The 12,443-nt window shown below is 41.7% G+C and overlaps 1 protein-coding gene across 11 annotated transcripts in view; it reads right to left on the bottom strand.

The window, feature by feature from the left end:
* SYBU (syntabulin) overlaps positions 1-12,443 on the bottom strand; it is a 114,107-nt gene that overhangs the window by 25,074 nt on the left and 76,590 nt on the right. The gene's annotated exons all lie outside the window — the stretch shown is intronic.

Here is a 12,443-nt window from a genome sequence, read left to right as displayed (position 1 = left end):
TAAGATGAGTTGGGTTAATTCCAACTACTCATCTAGCTAGGTTTTCCATTCTGATAAACATCAACTTGCATTTCCAGAGGCTCAAGTCTTCCAAAGAAAAAAAATCAAAAGAGTAAATCTAGTTTTATGTAATATATTCCATGGACAAAAAGAAATGCTCTGTGGGGATCATTTGTTTTTACACATTTGTCTTTATATCCCTTTCCCTCTCATTGTTATGGAGAATCAAGAGTTAAATGTAAAACTAGACTCTGCATTACCCTAACCCAATTTTAGGACCCAACATGCCCAAGGTGACCCTTTGTCTTAGCGTCTTTCTGACCTGGAAACCCTATAATTTCAAGAATTACCTGATGTCCTATTGGGTTTGGCTTAGGTCACTCCATGACCTAGCCCCTTAGCTTTGGCAATGAGACCAACCCATGAACATGAGAAGCTGACCCAGAGTTACTGGACCTTGCATATAACCTCACTGAGGGAGAAAACCCTTGTCCCTCATAGCGTGGAGGAAGGGGGACACGTGGCGGCTTAACGCAGCCCAGAAGTTAGTTAAGTACCTAGTTCTAAGACCAAATGCTGGGTTTGATTCACAGGTGAGGGATGTTTCTGAGTCTTAAACCAGGCCCCACTGTTTTAGAGAAGGGGGAGCTACTGTATAAACATCTCTATGTTAGAAAGCAACTGGCTTGGTTTAGAAATATTAAAGGTGAAGCAAAGATGTCCATCTTCTTTTGCATCTAAGCCTCTACATGGTAGAGCTGATGTTTTGTCGCTTCAAAACATCTTTGTGAATTTAAATAACTAGGTCTGTGGAGCAGGTCTGGTAATTATAGGGTAGACTTTAAACCATCCTCTGCCCTATAGTCACCAATCATCCTCCCATTCCTCTAGACAGTGGTTCTCAGAGTGTGCTCCCAACAGCATCGGCATCAGCTGGGAACTTATCAGAAATGCAGATTCTCAGATCCCACCCCAGGCCTACAGAGTCAGCGACTCAACACTGAAGTTTGAGAACCCCTATTCTAACGCACCCTCTGACTGAGATCACTCATATATCGGCTTCCTGAATGGCTGCCTCTGAGAAATAGAGCAGCTGGCTTGACTGTGATATAAAATACATCTGTGGGGCCTTCCCTGGTGGCACAGTGCAGGGGACATGGGTTCGAGCCCTGGTCCGGGAAGATCCCACATGCCGCAGAGCAACTAAGCCCGTGCGCCACAAGTACTGAGCCTGTGCTCTAGAGCCCGCGAGCCACAACTACTGAGCCTGCATGCCACAACTACTGAAGCCCACGTGCCTAGAGCCTGTGCTCCACAACAAGAGAAGCCACCGCAATGAGAAGCCCGCGCACCGCAACGAAGAGTAGCCCCCGCTCTCAGCAATTAGAGAAAACCCGCGTGCAGCAGCGAAGACCCAATGCAGCCAAAAATTAAATAAATAAATTTATTTTAAAAAAGAATAGTAAAAATAAATAAATAAATAAATAAATAAAATAAAATATAGCTGCGCACCACAGCATACACTTTGGGAATCTTTTTTACATATTTCACATTCAAAATGAGTCAGTTTCTTACTTTGCTTGGCACAATACTGAGTGTTACTAACCATGTTTCATGAAACTGACAATACACATTTAACAGCTGTGGTTAAAAGCAGATTCTAGCATTGGTGGGTTCCAAGAGAAAATATCTGATCTTTCAGTTAATGACAGTGTGGCCTTGGCAATCGATTAACCTCTCTACCCCTCAGTTTACTCACTCTAAAAAGGGATTCCATGCCTATCGCATGGGACCATTGTGAGGATTCAGTGACATAATGGGAAACGCTGTAAGTGTACATTAATATTCCGCTTTATTATTATTGGCCTGCTTACCCCTATGTTTGGTATGTGTTGCTAAACACTAAGTTTCTCTAAGCATTCCTGCATATGGGCACCATTAATTTTTTTTTTTTTAAGTACAGTAAGTCCTCTACATACGAACAAGTTCCATTCCAAGAGTGAGTTCGTAAGTCCAATTTGTTCGTAAGTCCAACAAAGTTAGCCTAGGTACCCAACTAACACAATTGGCTATATAGTACTGTACTGTAACAGGTTTATAATACTTTTCACACAAATGATACATAAAAAACAAAGAAACACAAAAAATAAAGAAAACATTTCTAATCTTACAGTACAGTACCTTGAAAAGTACAGTAGTACAGTACAACAGCTGGCATACAGGGGCTGGCATTGAGTGAACAGGCAAGAAGAGTTACCGACTGGAGGAGGGAGAGGAGGTGGGGGATGGTAGAGCTGAAGGATCGTCAGCAATAGGAGACAGAGGGCAACCTGCAATTTCACTCACGCCTGACATTGATGGAATACACGTTTGCATATTTGAAAGTTCACAACTTGAAGGTTCGTATGTACAGGACTTGCTGTACCATGACTTAAATAAGAAGGTGAAGACTTTATTACATGACTAAACTCTTAATACAAGTGATGAGTTTATTACAGGTCACCTGGCTTCTCTCAGTAATGGTCAGAAATGGCTTATTATGTTCACACACTATTCAATGTGCTTTACTTGTATTCTCATTTAATCCTCACATCAAGCCTACGAAACAGGTAGTTTTATTCCCATTTTACAGATGACAGAAGAAGAGAACAGGTAATTTGCTCAAGGTTAAACAGCTTGTATATAGTGAAGCTGGGATTTGAAGGTGGGCATTTAGGCTTGAGAAATACCACAATAGTAAATGCATCAAAATATGCCCTGAACACTAAGAATGCACACCTGCACAAAACTTCAAGAGTTGGGGAAATTTTATCTTCCCTGTAAGTGCTTGTTTGCTTGCTCTTGTAAAGGGCTTGTTGAAACCTTTGAAAATTCATTCACAAACCATCTGCAGCAGGGGTCTTAATAAGATTATCACCCTCTGCTCTGTATCCCTTACCAGAGAGCAGACAATTAGCGAACACAGACCGCACTAGCCAGGACACAGCTCTTTTTTTTTTTCAGCACATGAACCCATGGGGCTGAGCCATTCATCTATTTTCAACAAAAATAATACGACGGAGTCTTCATTCTTAAATGAGAAGTTAATATATTGTGAACACACTTAAAAGATTGCCATTTTAAAACATCGGATAGGGGGTTTTGATGGTGTGGTCTGAGGCCCATCTGCCTCAGTGTCACCTAGATACTTGCTGAAAATAGATTCTTGACTCATATCCCAGATCTGCCCACTGACATTTCCTCAAGTCATTCCTGCAATACATATTTTTACAAATGCCCAGGTGATCTTTTACGACACTAAAGTTTGAGAACCACTACAGTAAATGGCCCTGGTTTTCAATATTTAATGATAGATTGCAGCCACCTACTCAAATCGGTCTGCAGTAACTCCATGATCCGTCTGTTTCTTTGCATCCTGAACGCTCCACCCCAGGCCATGACCATTTCTTGCTGGAATCATGACACAGCCACACACTGTGTCCCAGCTGCTCTGTGTGGCTCCAAGGATTCCATCTTCCACGCTGCTCCAGAGCATAAATCTCATTAGGTGATTCCCCTGTTGAAACCCTTTAATGGTGCCCGTGTCCTTTAAGATAAAGTCCAAACTCCATAGCATGGAGTGTCCATACAAGTCCCCCATACCTGGATTATTTTCCTGTCCCTCTGGGACTGGCTAACTACTACCTGTTCTTCAGGTCTCAGGTTAGCCTTGATCTTTAACTCCTTCCGGAAAGAGATTAGAAGCCCTTCCTTTATGCTCTCACCCCACCCAGAATTTTAACGAGCATTTATCTCATTGTACTGCAACCATCTGCAATTTCCCAGCACACTGTCAGCTCCTTGAGGACTCATCAATTATTGCATCCCAGTGTCTAATGCAGCATTTAACACACAGTAGCTGCTGTGGCCTTGAAAGATTTCACAACATCAAAAGTTCCTCCATACTCAGTATTTAGCAATGGCTCCTGGAAAGGCTCTCTACTGAGTTACCTTCCTCTTTCTCTCCTTTTAGGTTGGGTTGACAGCCTGGTGTTATTTACAGTTAGGATAAATATTTCCTCCAATCCTACCTACATCCCATATGCCCAAATCCCTTAAAATTCAAGTTTTCAGCCCAAAATTTAGCATGCAAAAACCATGCAGTCTGGGAAGACCTCTGTCTTGTCCATCATTGTATCGTCCACACCAAGCACAGTGCCTGGTATAGAACAGACTCAGAAGAATATTTATTGAATGAAGGAAGAAAGGTACTAAAAGAACTTACAGAAATAATTGTGGAAATACTACCAGTTTTTGAGAAATCACAAAGCAAGAGAGGTGGCCAGTTGGAGATGGACAAAAAGTACACAGATTATCAAAGCAGAGGAAAAAACAAATTCTGGAAATCATAAACTGCTTAGTTTGGTGTTTATCTCCAGTAAAATTGTAGAAAAGGTCCGTCCCTTAATAAGGCAAATAGAAGCCAGCAAAAGTTCACTAAGAACCTACAGATATAAAAAAACAATTCTCACTTCCTTTCCTGACAAGAGTTATGCTTTGGGGCTGCCACATAAATCAGCTACCTGGAATTCAGTAGGCATTTAGTCACAACACTTAGGAAAGTCTTATGAACAAGGGTGACATACGTACTGGATGACAGCACAGTTCAGGACCCAGAGGATGTTGACTAATGGACTGTCTGCCAACCTCAAGGGAAATCTCCAGTAACGTGTCACCTGGCTCCGTCCTTGCCCTTATCCTACTTTAACATGCTTTATTAATGACACGAATGAAAACACGGACGGCCTGGTGCTGACGGCAGACTAGAGATTACATAAACCTTGAAGGGATAACTAAAACAACAGATGACAGAGGCAGACAGTAACATTACTAGCCGTTGTGTACTAAAAGCCTACTTCATCAAGAACTCTATCTCTGCTATTTTCTTGAATCTAAAAACGTATGTTCTAAAGACATACAGGGAGTAGAAGAGGAAACTGTGGTTCTGAGTGGTGATGAGCCTTGCCCAAGTCACAAAGCTAGTAACAGCAGAGCTAGCCCTTCTGACTCCAGAGTTGGCTTTCTTCTTTGTCCACTCTGCATGGGACCTCGTCATCAGAATTCACAAAGATCTAAGAACTGGAAACCAAGATGATAGCATTCAATTCAGTCCATTTCAGATACGTGTTGAGCTGTGCACAGGCTAAGGCACTGGGAGGGGGAAACATGGAGAAGTACAGTCCCAGTGCTCAAGGCTCCTTTCAGGAGACAAGCTATAGAGACAAGCAACTAGGATACGAGAGGACATGCTGAGTGCAGTACAGAGAGAGGGCACGAAGGCACCACAGAGGAGGAAGAAATACTCTCAGACAGGGTGAGTGGAAGAGGGCAGGGACTATGTCAGGGAAGAGATACCACTTGAGATGGGTCTTGAGCAGCCCGGGGAACACAACCAACGGTTGGGGGTGCAGAAGGGAGCAGACCTTTAGTGAACGGGGGTGGCATGAACTGAAACCCAGAGGAAGGAAAACACAGGGCATATTTAGAATATACTGAACCCCTTCTTTGGCTAGAGTACAGTGATCAGATGAGAAAACGCGGCCAAAAGGGTGAGTTGTAGAGAGCTGAAGAATGTAAAGCTATGCTAAGGGCCTTTACTCTGAAGGCAAGAGGGAGCCATGGCGAGTTTTGAACAGGGTGTTCACATGAACAGAGTGATGCTTTATAGAGATCTTGCAGCAGTAATATCTGGAGGAGCGACTGCAGGCCGGAAGGCAAGGCAGGTGACTATCACAGTTAGAAACTGGGCCGTAAGGGAAGGGGGAAAGAGTCCTGACTACAGGGTCCCTCTCCACATAGCTCTTAGGTTCACAAAATTAACCACATAGGTTCAGAATCATTTAAAACCCCAGGTGAACTAAAGGATTTAAAACAGGAAAAGCATAAAGTAAGTTAAACATTAAGAGACACCTCATCTTATGTTACACACTTGACTGCAGTTCTACCCACATAAAAGAACAATTGAAGGGCGATATGTATATTTTCTGTACAACCAAAGAGCCAAAGAACAAAACAGGAATTATCTCAGTCAAATGAAAGGAAAAAATGTCTCTTGTATGGCCCGAGGACTATGTGAAAAACTGGATAATCTAATCAGAATGGATTGAGCGGCTCCAAGATCAATGCTACATTTACCATTGTGTAATCAATCTTTAATGCAAATATTTTTTATTTGCAAGCACAAATGTCAATAAAATAAAAATAAACAAGCTGGGTAAATTCTGGCAATTTCTGGCATCTGTACAGAGTGTTAGAACAAAAGCAAATGGAGCAATGGAAGGCCTCGTGGGGTTTGTTTTAATTCAGACATGTGTTCAAGGAACTAAAGTGAGAATTGGGGAGGCAGGGAAAAATGAAGTCACCTGGAAATGTTTCCAGAAGAAGGCCTGGCAACAACAGAGAGGATTTCTGGATGAGGGGAGGGACGGGCTTGGAAGAAAGCAGGTGCGAGGCAGGTGGACCAGCTCCCGCACTCTTGCCCTGGGACACCTAAGCAAGGCCAGCGGAGCCTGGCACCTCCCAGGGAGGGGACTTCACCCAGACGCCGCGCTCCCACTGTGCCTTCAGAGCTGGGTGCTCGCTGGGCAGAGGCAAGGCATTCTGCGAACCAGCTGAGCTTCCAGCAGCAAGCTCCAACGGTCACCTCACCCCATTGTTTAACCCAATGAAAACTATTTAAACTCTTGAGCTTCTGAACGAAATGTTTTGGAAGGTCCCTCTGAAAACATTCTCTGCTGATTTTTGTGTGCTGCGTAGCATTTAAAAAGAATGAAGCTCTCTCGTGGTCAGATTGTACTCTGCACACAAATTATGCTCTGCATTTCCATGGATTTGTTTAATGGAACCTTCCCTAGGATCTCAACTCAAAATGACGTCTGGCACGGAGCACGCGTTCCCCGGCCAACCCTTGGCTGGCCCAGGTCCTCTGCCTCACCCCCCCGACACAAGTCAACTTTTAATTCAAGTGTACTCAGTGTTCTCTAGTCTCTCCACCTCTCTCCTCCCCACCCCACAATGTTCTAAGAAAAGCCAAAATGGAATGGAAAAGCAAAGCTGATTATTACAAAAATATTAAGGCCACTCTCTTTAGGACCACTGGAGAGTGTTTGTATGGTGATAAAATGAGGAGGGTAAGTAGGAAATGGTAGTTTGGAAGTATCCCCAAACAATTAAACAGTATGTAACTCATTCCTGTGGGCTGCTTCTATAAGCACCCCAAAGAGACAAAACCAACAAGGCTCAAAAGGAACAAACCCACTAAAACTGAATTCCAATATCTCCTTGGTGTATAGCATCACAAAAATATCTTCTAGGCTCTAGCAGGGCATATCCATCTGTTCACAAATATCTAGTAAGGACCTACTAAGTTTTAGGCACTGTGCTAATTATGGAGAGCACAAAGGCAAATGGCTCCATGTTTAAATTTTACTCCTGTGTTCCAACATATTTTTAGGGACACATACCTAAGGTGGTAGAAATTATTTTTAAAATGCAAGGAATTGATAAAACACACATTTGAAGACAGTAGTTACCTCTGGGGAAAGGCACAGAATGGGATCTGGGAGAGCACGCAGGCAGCTTTGGTGGTGGAAATTCTTGAAGTGAAAGGTGGGTCACAGTGTTTGCTTTATTGTTATACTGCATAGCTTACGTGTATGTTATATCTGTTCTTCATCTATGTCATATTATATACATAATATTTTAAAATAAATAATGCAGCATAAATAAATTTTAAATAAAAAATAAAATGGGGGGATGGAAGAAGGAAGGAAGGGAGGAAGGAAGGAAGGAAGGAAGGGAAGAGGGAAGGAAGGAAGGATGGAAACAAACATGGTCCACGTCCTAAAGAGGCTCATATCCTAGTAGAGGAAAGAGCCATCTAAAAAATAAGTATTAAATACAACATGGTAACCATGAAAATAGAATTTTTTTAAAACTCTAAGGAAGTACACAGTACTAAAGTTAACAGCAATGGCATGTAAAATTCAGATCCCCAAGTGTCTTTGCACTTAAAACCCAGTTTTACCCTTTATAAGTGTCAATATAGCATTACTTCCCCTGGGACTCTTTTCAGAACTCCAAAGTCTGGGCTCCATGGCCCTCCTCTGTGTACTCATGGGACCTGGTACTTCCCCCAGAAACATATCACATCACACATGTACATGGAGCCCTTGGTTTACTGTTGTATTTCGGTGCCTGGCTCACTGGCTGGCACATCAATAGTTGCTGAAAAAACAAATGAGTAGAAGCAACTGACAAATGATTAATCTCCAAAACATACAAGCAACTCATGCAGCTCAATATCAAAAAAACAACCCAATCCAAAAATGGGCAGAAGACCTAAACAGACAATTCTCCAAAGAAGATATACAGATTGCCAACAAACACATGAAAGGATGCTCAACATTACTAATCATTAGAGAAATGCAAATCAAAACTAAAATGAGGTATCACCTCACACCGGTCAGAATGGCCATCACCAAAAAATCTACAAACAATAAATGCTGGAGAGGGTGTGGAGAAAAGGGAACCCTCTTGCACTGTTGGTGGGAATGTAAATTGATACAGCCACTATGGAGAACAGTATGGAGGTTCCTTAAAAAACTAAAAATAGAACTATCATATGACCCAGCAATCCCACTACTGGTCATATACCCTGAGAAAACCATAATTCAAAAAGAGTCATGTACCACAATGTTCATTGCAGCTCTATTTACAGTAGCCAGGACATGGAAGCAACCTAAGTGTCCATCAACAGACGAATGGATAAAGAAGATGTGGCACATATATAAAATGGAATATTACTCAGCCATAAAAAGAAACGAAATTGAGTTATTTGTAGTGAGGTGGATGGACCTAGAGTCTGTCATACAGAGTGAAGTAAGTTAGAAAGACAAAAACAAATACCGTTTGCTAACACATATATATGGAATCTAAAAAAAAAAAAAAAAAAGGTTCTGAAGAACCTAGGAGCAGGACAGGAATAAAGACGCAGATGTAGAGAATGGACTTGAGGACACGGGGAGGGGGAAGGGTAAGCTGGGACGAAGTGAGAGAGTAGCATCGACATATACACTACCAGATGTAAAATAGATAGCTAGTGGGAAGCAGCTACATGGCACAGGGAGATCAGCTCAGTGCTTTGTGACCACCTAGAGGGGTGGGATAGGGAGGGTGGGAGTGAGACACAGAGGGAGGGGATATGGGGATATATGTATACATATAGCTGATTCACTTTGTTATACAGCAGCAACTAACACAACAATGTAAAGCAATTATACTCCAATAAAGATGTTAAAAAACAAGACAAAACAAATGAGTAGCATTACTGGGTTCAGGTCTGTTAAGTGGTGGCTGAGACTGAAGAGAAAAGGAAGGGTGGAAATGCTAAGCTGGAGAATCCCATCCAAGACTCAAGAACGCCCCAGCTTTGCACAGACAAAACCCCTTCATCGTCCCTGATGAGCTGGGCTCGGCAGTGTAGAAGACCGCAGATCCTGAACCATTGCTCTCTGCGCACTAAGGTTTCTCAGCTTGGATCCTTCGCTTCTTCCACAAACACTAAGGGGAAAAACATTGGATGTCAGGCAGTAACCCAGTATCAGGTTCAGGCACAGCCTCCATCTCTCAAGAACAGTCAGGCCTGCCAGTCGCCTGGGCAGAAATGAGATCTTCCTGGCAGAGGCTTGCAGAGCCTGCATATCTCAGCCATAGGGGTGAGCACAAGAAGCCAAAGATGCGGGAAGATCCAGTTTCTCTGAATAATGTTGCTGCCACACAAGACAAGGGAACATCCTTCCCTCTGAAACTGCCACAAACTCCCTCAGATGCAAAAGGACTCGGCAAATAGAACTGTCAACTGAGACCTCAGAATGCTCCTCAGATGTCAACAAAAGGATGTGGTCCCCAGCTCATGACAGCAGCACCAAGCACCTAACAAACACTTGACAAATTGTGCACCGTCAGAGCATGTGCCTGTCTGATTAATAACAATGGAAAAGGAAGTGGGCCATTATTTTGGTCATGGACCAGCATCATATAGATAAAAGGTCACCGTGCTAGTGGGGATATTGCTATGGATTTAATTTTTGCCTTGAAACATTGCAAGAGAAGGCTTATTCTAGCTTGATTATCTGAGTGATATTGCAGCTGAAATCGTGTTTAGCAAAATATATTTAGCTCTATGTTTGGACATACAGTGAGTCCCAAGTTCCCAAAATCTAGAGACCTCATTTTAAATTGCATCCTACAAATGTCCTCCCCTTTTTTTCCATTCAAGCAAATTGGTATAGCCCTTGTTCCACTTGCCACATTCTTTCCAGGGCAAACAGATGGAAGGAAGAGAACATGCCAGAAAGAAGAAATGGAAACTGAAAATGACATTACAATGAAAATAAAGCTGCAAAATATTATCTGGGTCAACCCTTCATACGTTTTAAAATCAGCACCAGCAGGCTCTGCACATATGGCATTGGTTTTATACTTTTTTGGTTCAGATGTCACACAGGATTAGTGCAAAAGGGAAAATCCTAGCATGGAACCTATTTTTATACAGATTAATCAATCATTTCGCATCTCTTCCTTTCCCATCATCCCCCAAACTTTCAACTTAATGAAACTGCTCTCATTCAAAATATGTCATTTACTGCACTCTGAACGGAAATACTTTCAGGAAAGGAAGTGGGCTTAGAATTTGAACCTGGGTTTTTAAATGTCACATTTTTAATTCAAGTTATAAATATTAACTAGACTTATGCTATGGCCCAGCCCCTTTTAGCTTACATAGCCATTGTGGAATCCTACACATCCATCAGTGGCAGCAAAACGAATTGGCAAATATTTTATTATGTAGATATAGATATAGCCATTTAACGAAAACAGAAAGCCACACATTTGCAAAGAGAAACCGACTGCATATTTCACGTTTTGTTCTGTTGTCTACATTTTCAAGTACATTGAATGTCATAATTCCCATCAGAAAGCCAAGCACACAGTTAGGTTCTTAGTAAGTATTTGCTAGGAAATTTGATAGGCTAAATGGAATCAAACCAAAGAATTGTTCAAGTTGTTCGCTACAGCCTCCCTTAACTACAAGGCATTGTGAAAATGATGATGATGATGTTTACAGTAATCATAATACAACAGCAGTGACTATTTAGTGTATGTCATGTGCCATTGATGATGTCATTGAATTTTCAAAGCAGCCTTGTGTCATAGGTACTATTATTATTCCATTATACAGATTAGGAAACAGAGAGGAAATTCCGATATTTTGAGGTTGAAAAAAATCCCATACAATGCTGGTTTTCAGATATGGTCAGGAGAATTTATCACAGACACATTGAAAAAGGGAAATGGAGCCTTATAATACTCATGAGGTGAAAAACTTTGGAGAAAGTGTCATCGACATTGTTTCCAGGTCTCCAAAACCATGATCATTACAGAGTTCATCATGCACCTTTATTTGTCTGCTGCCCCTTTGATAGGTGGAAATTATATTTATAAAATATTAAGGCAATGACCTAAAGCTCGACCTCAGTGACAAAGTCAGAGCCAGAGGAGCCACCAGTACGTTCACATCCTCAAAGGGTGGTACCTTTTCACCATTTGGGGCAATTAAAATTGAGCCATGACTAACAGTTGGAAGAGATGACATTTCACTGGTTGTCCTTTGCATGAATGGTCAGCCATGAGTACAGAAAATAAGAGACATTTACAATTTAGTGTAATACTCTGTGCTCCCTCTTTTATACGATTAAAAATGAATCTCTCTTTATACCAATACAGTACATGTTCTGCTTTTTGTTTAGAGCTGCTAGATGCCAGCTATCTTCTGTGGACAGCCTGAAAATCTAATTTTACACAATTTTAAAGTTATTGAACTAGACTTGGTGTTACCATACACACAGTCTTTTGTTTCCACTAATTAATTTTAACACCACAGGCATTAATCATTTGCCCAGCACATGAAAATTGCTTTAAGATGACTCATGTGTTTTACAGCATTGCAAACCCAACCCTTATGCTCTTGGAATGTACAGTAAAGAGGAAGTATTAGAGCAAATCAGTTAATAAAAAGAAAATTCTTCCACATCCCAATTCCACGGACATGAAGTTTTAGAATTTCTACTGGATGCTACATGAGAAAAGTAAACTAAAACTGGTTAGAGAGGTGGTCTCTGAATAATTTCCACGGTGAACTGGCAGATATGAGCCCATGAGCAAGATCTCTCTTGAAAATAAACACATCGAGTTTCAGTCTACACAGAGGCCCACTGCAAACTCTGTGCAGTGCCAATTAGCATTAACTGTGGCTGTGCTCATCTATTCCCATAGCACGTCGCTGGGTAAGGCCAAGCTCTGCATTTACAAATGCAGCATGCAATGCTCAGAGTTAGAAGAGC

The sequence above is a fragment of the Balaenoptera borealis genome (assembly GCF_965194805.1).
Source record: "Balaenoptera borealis genome assembly, chromosome: 17".
Taxonomy (NCBI): domain Eukaryota; kingdom Metazoa; phylum Chordata; class Mammalia; order Artiodactyla; family Balaenopteridae; genus Balaenoptera; species Balaenoptera borealis.
Note: the sequence above shows the minus strand (reverse complement) of the source record. Positions and strands in the feature narration are given on the sequence as shown.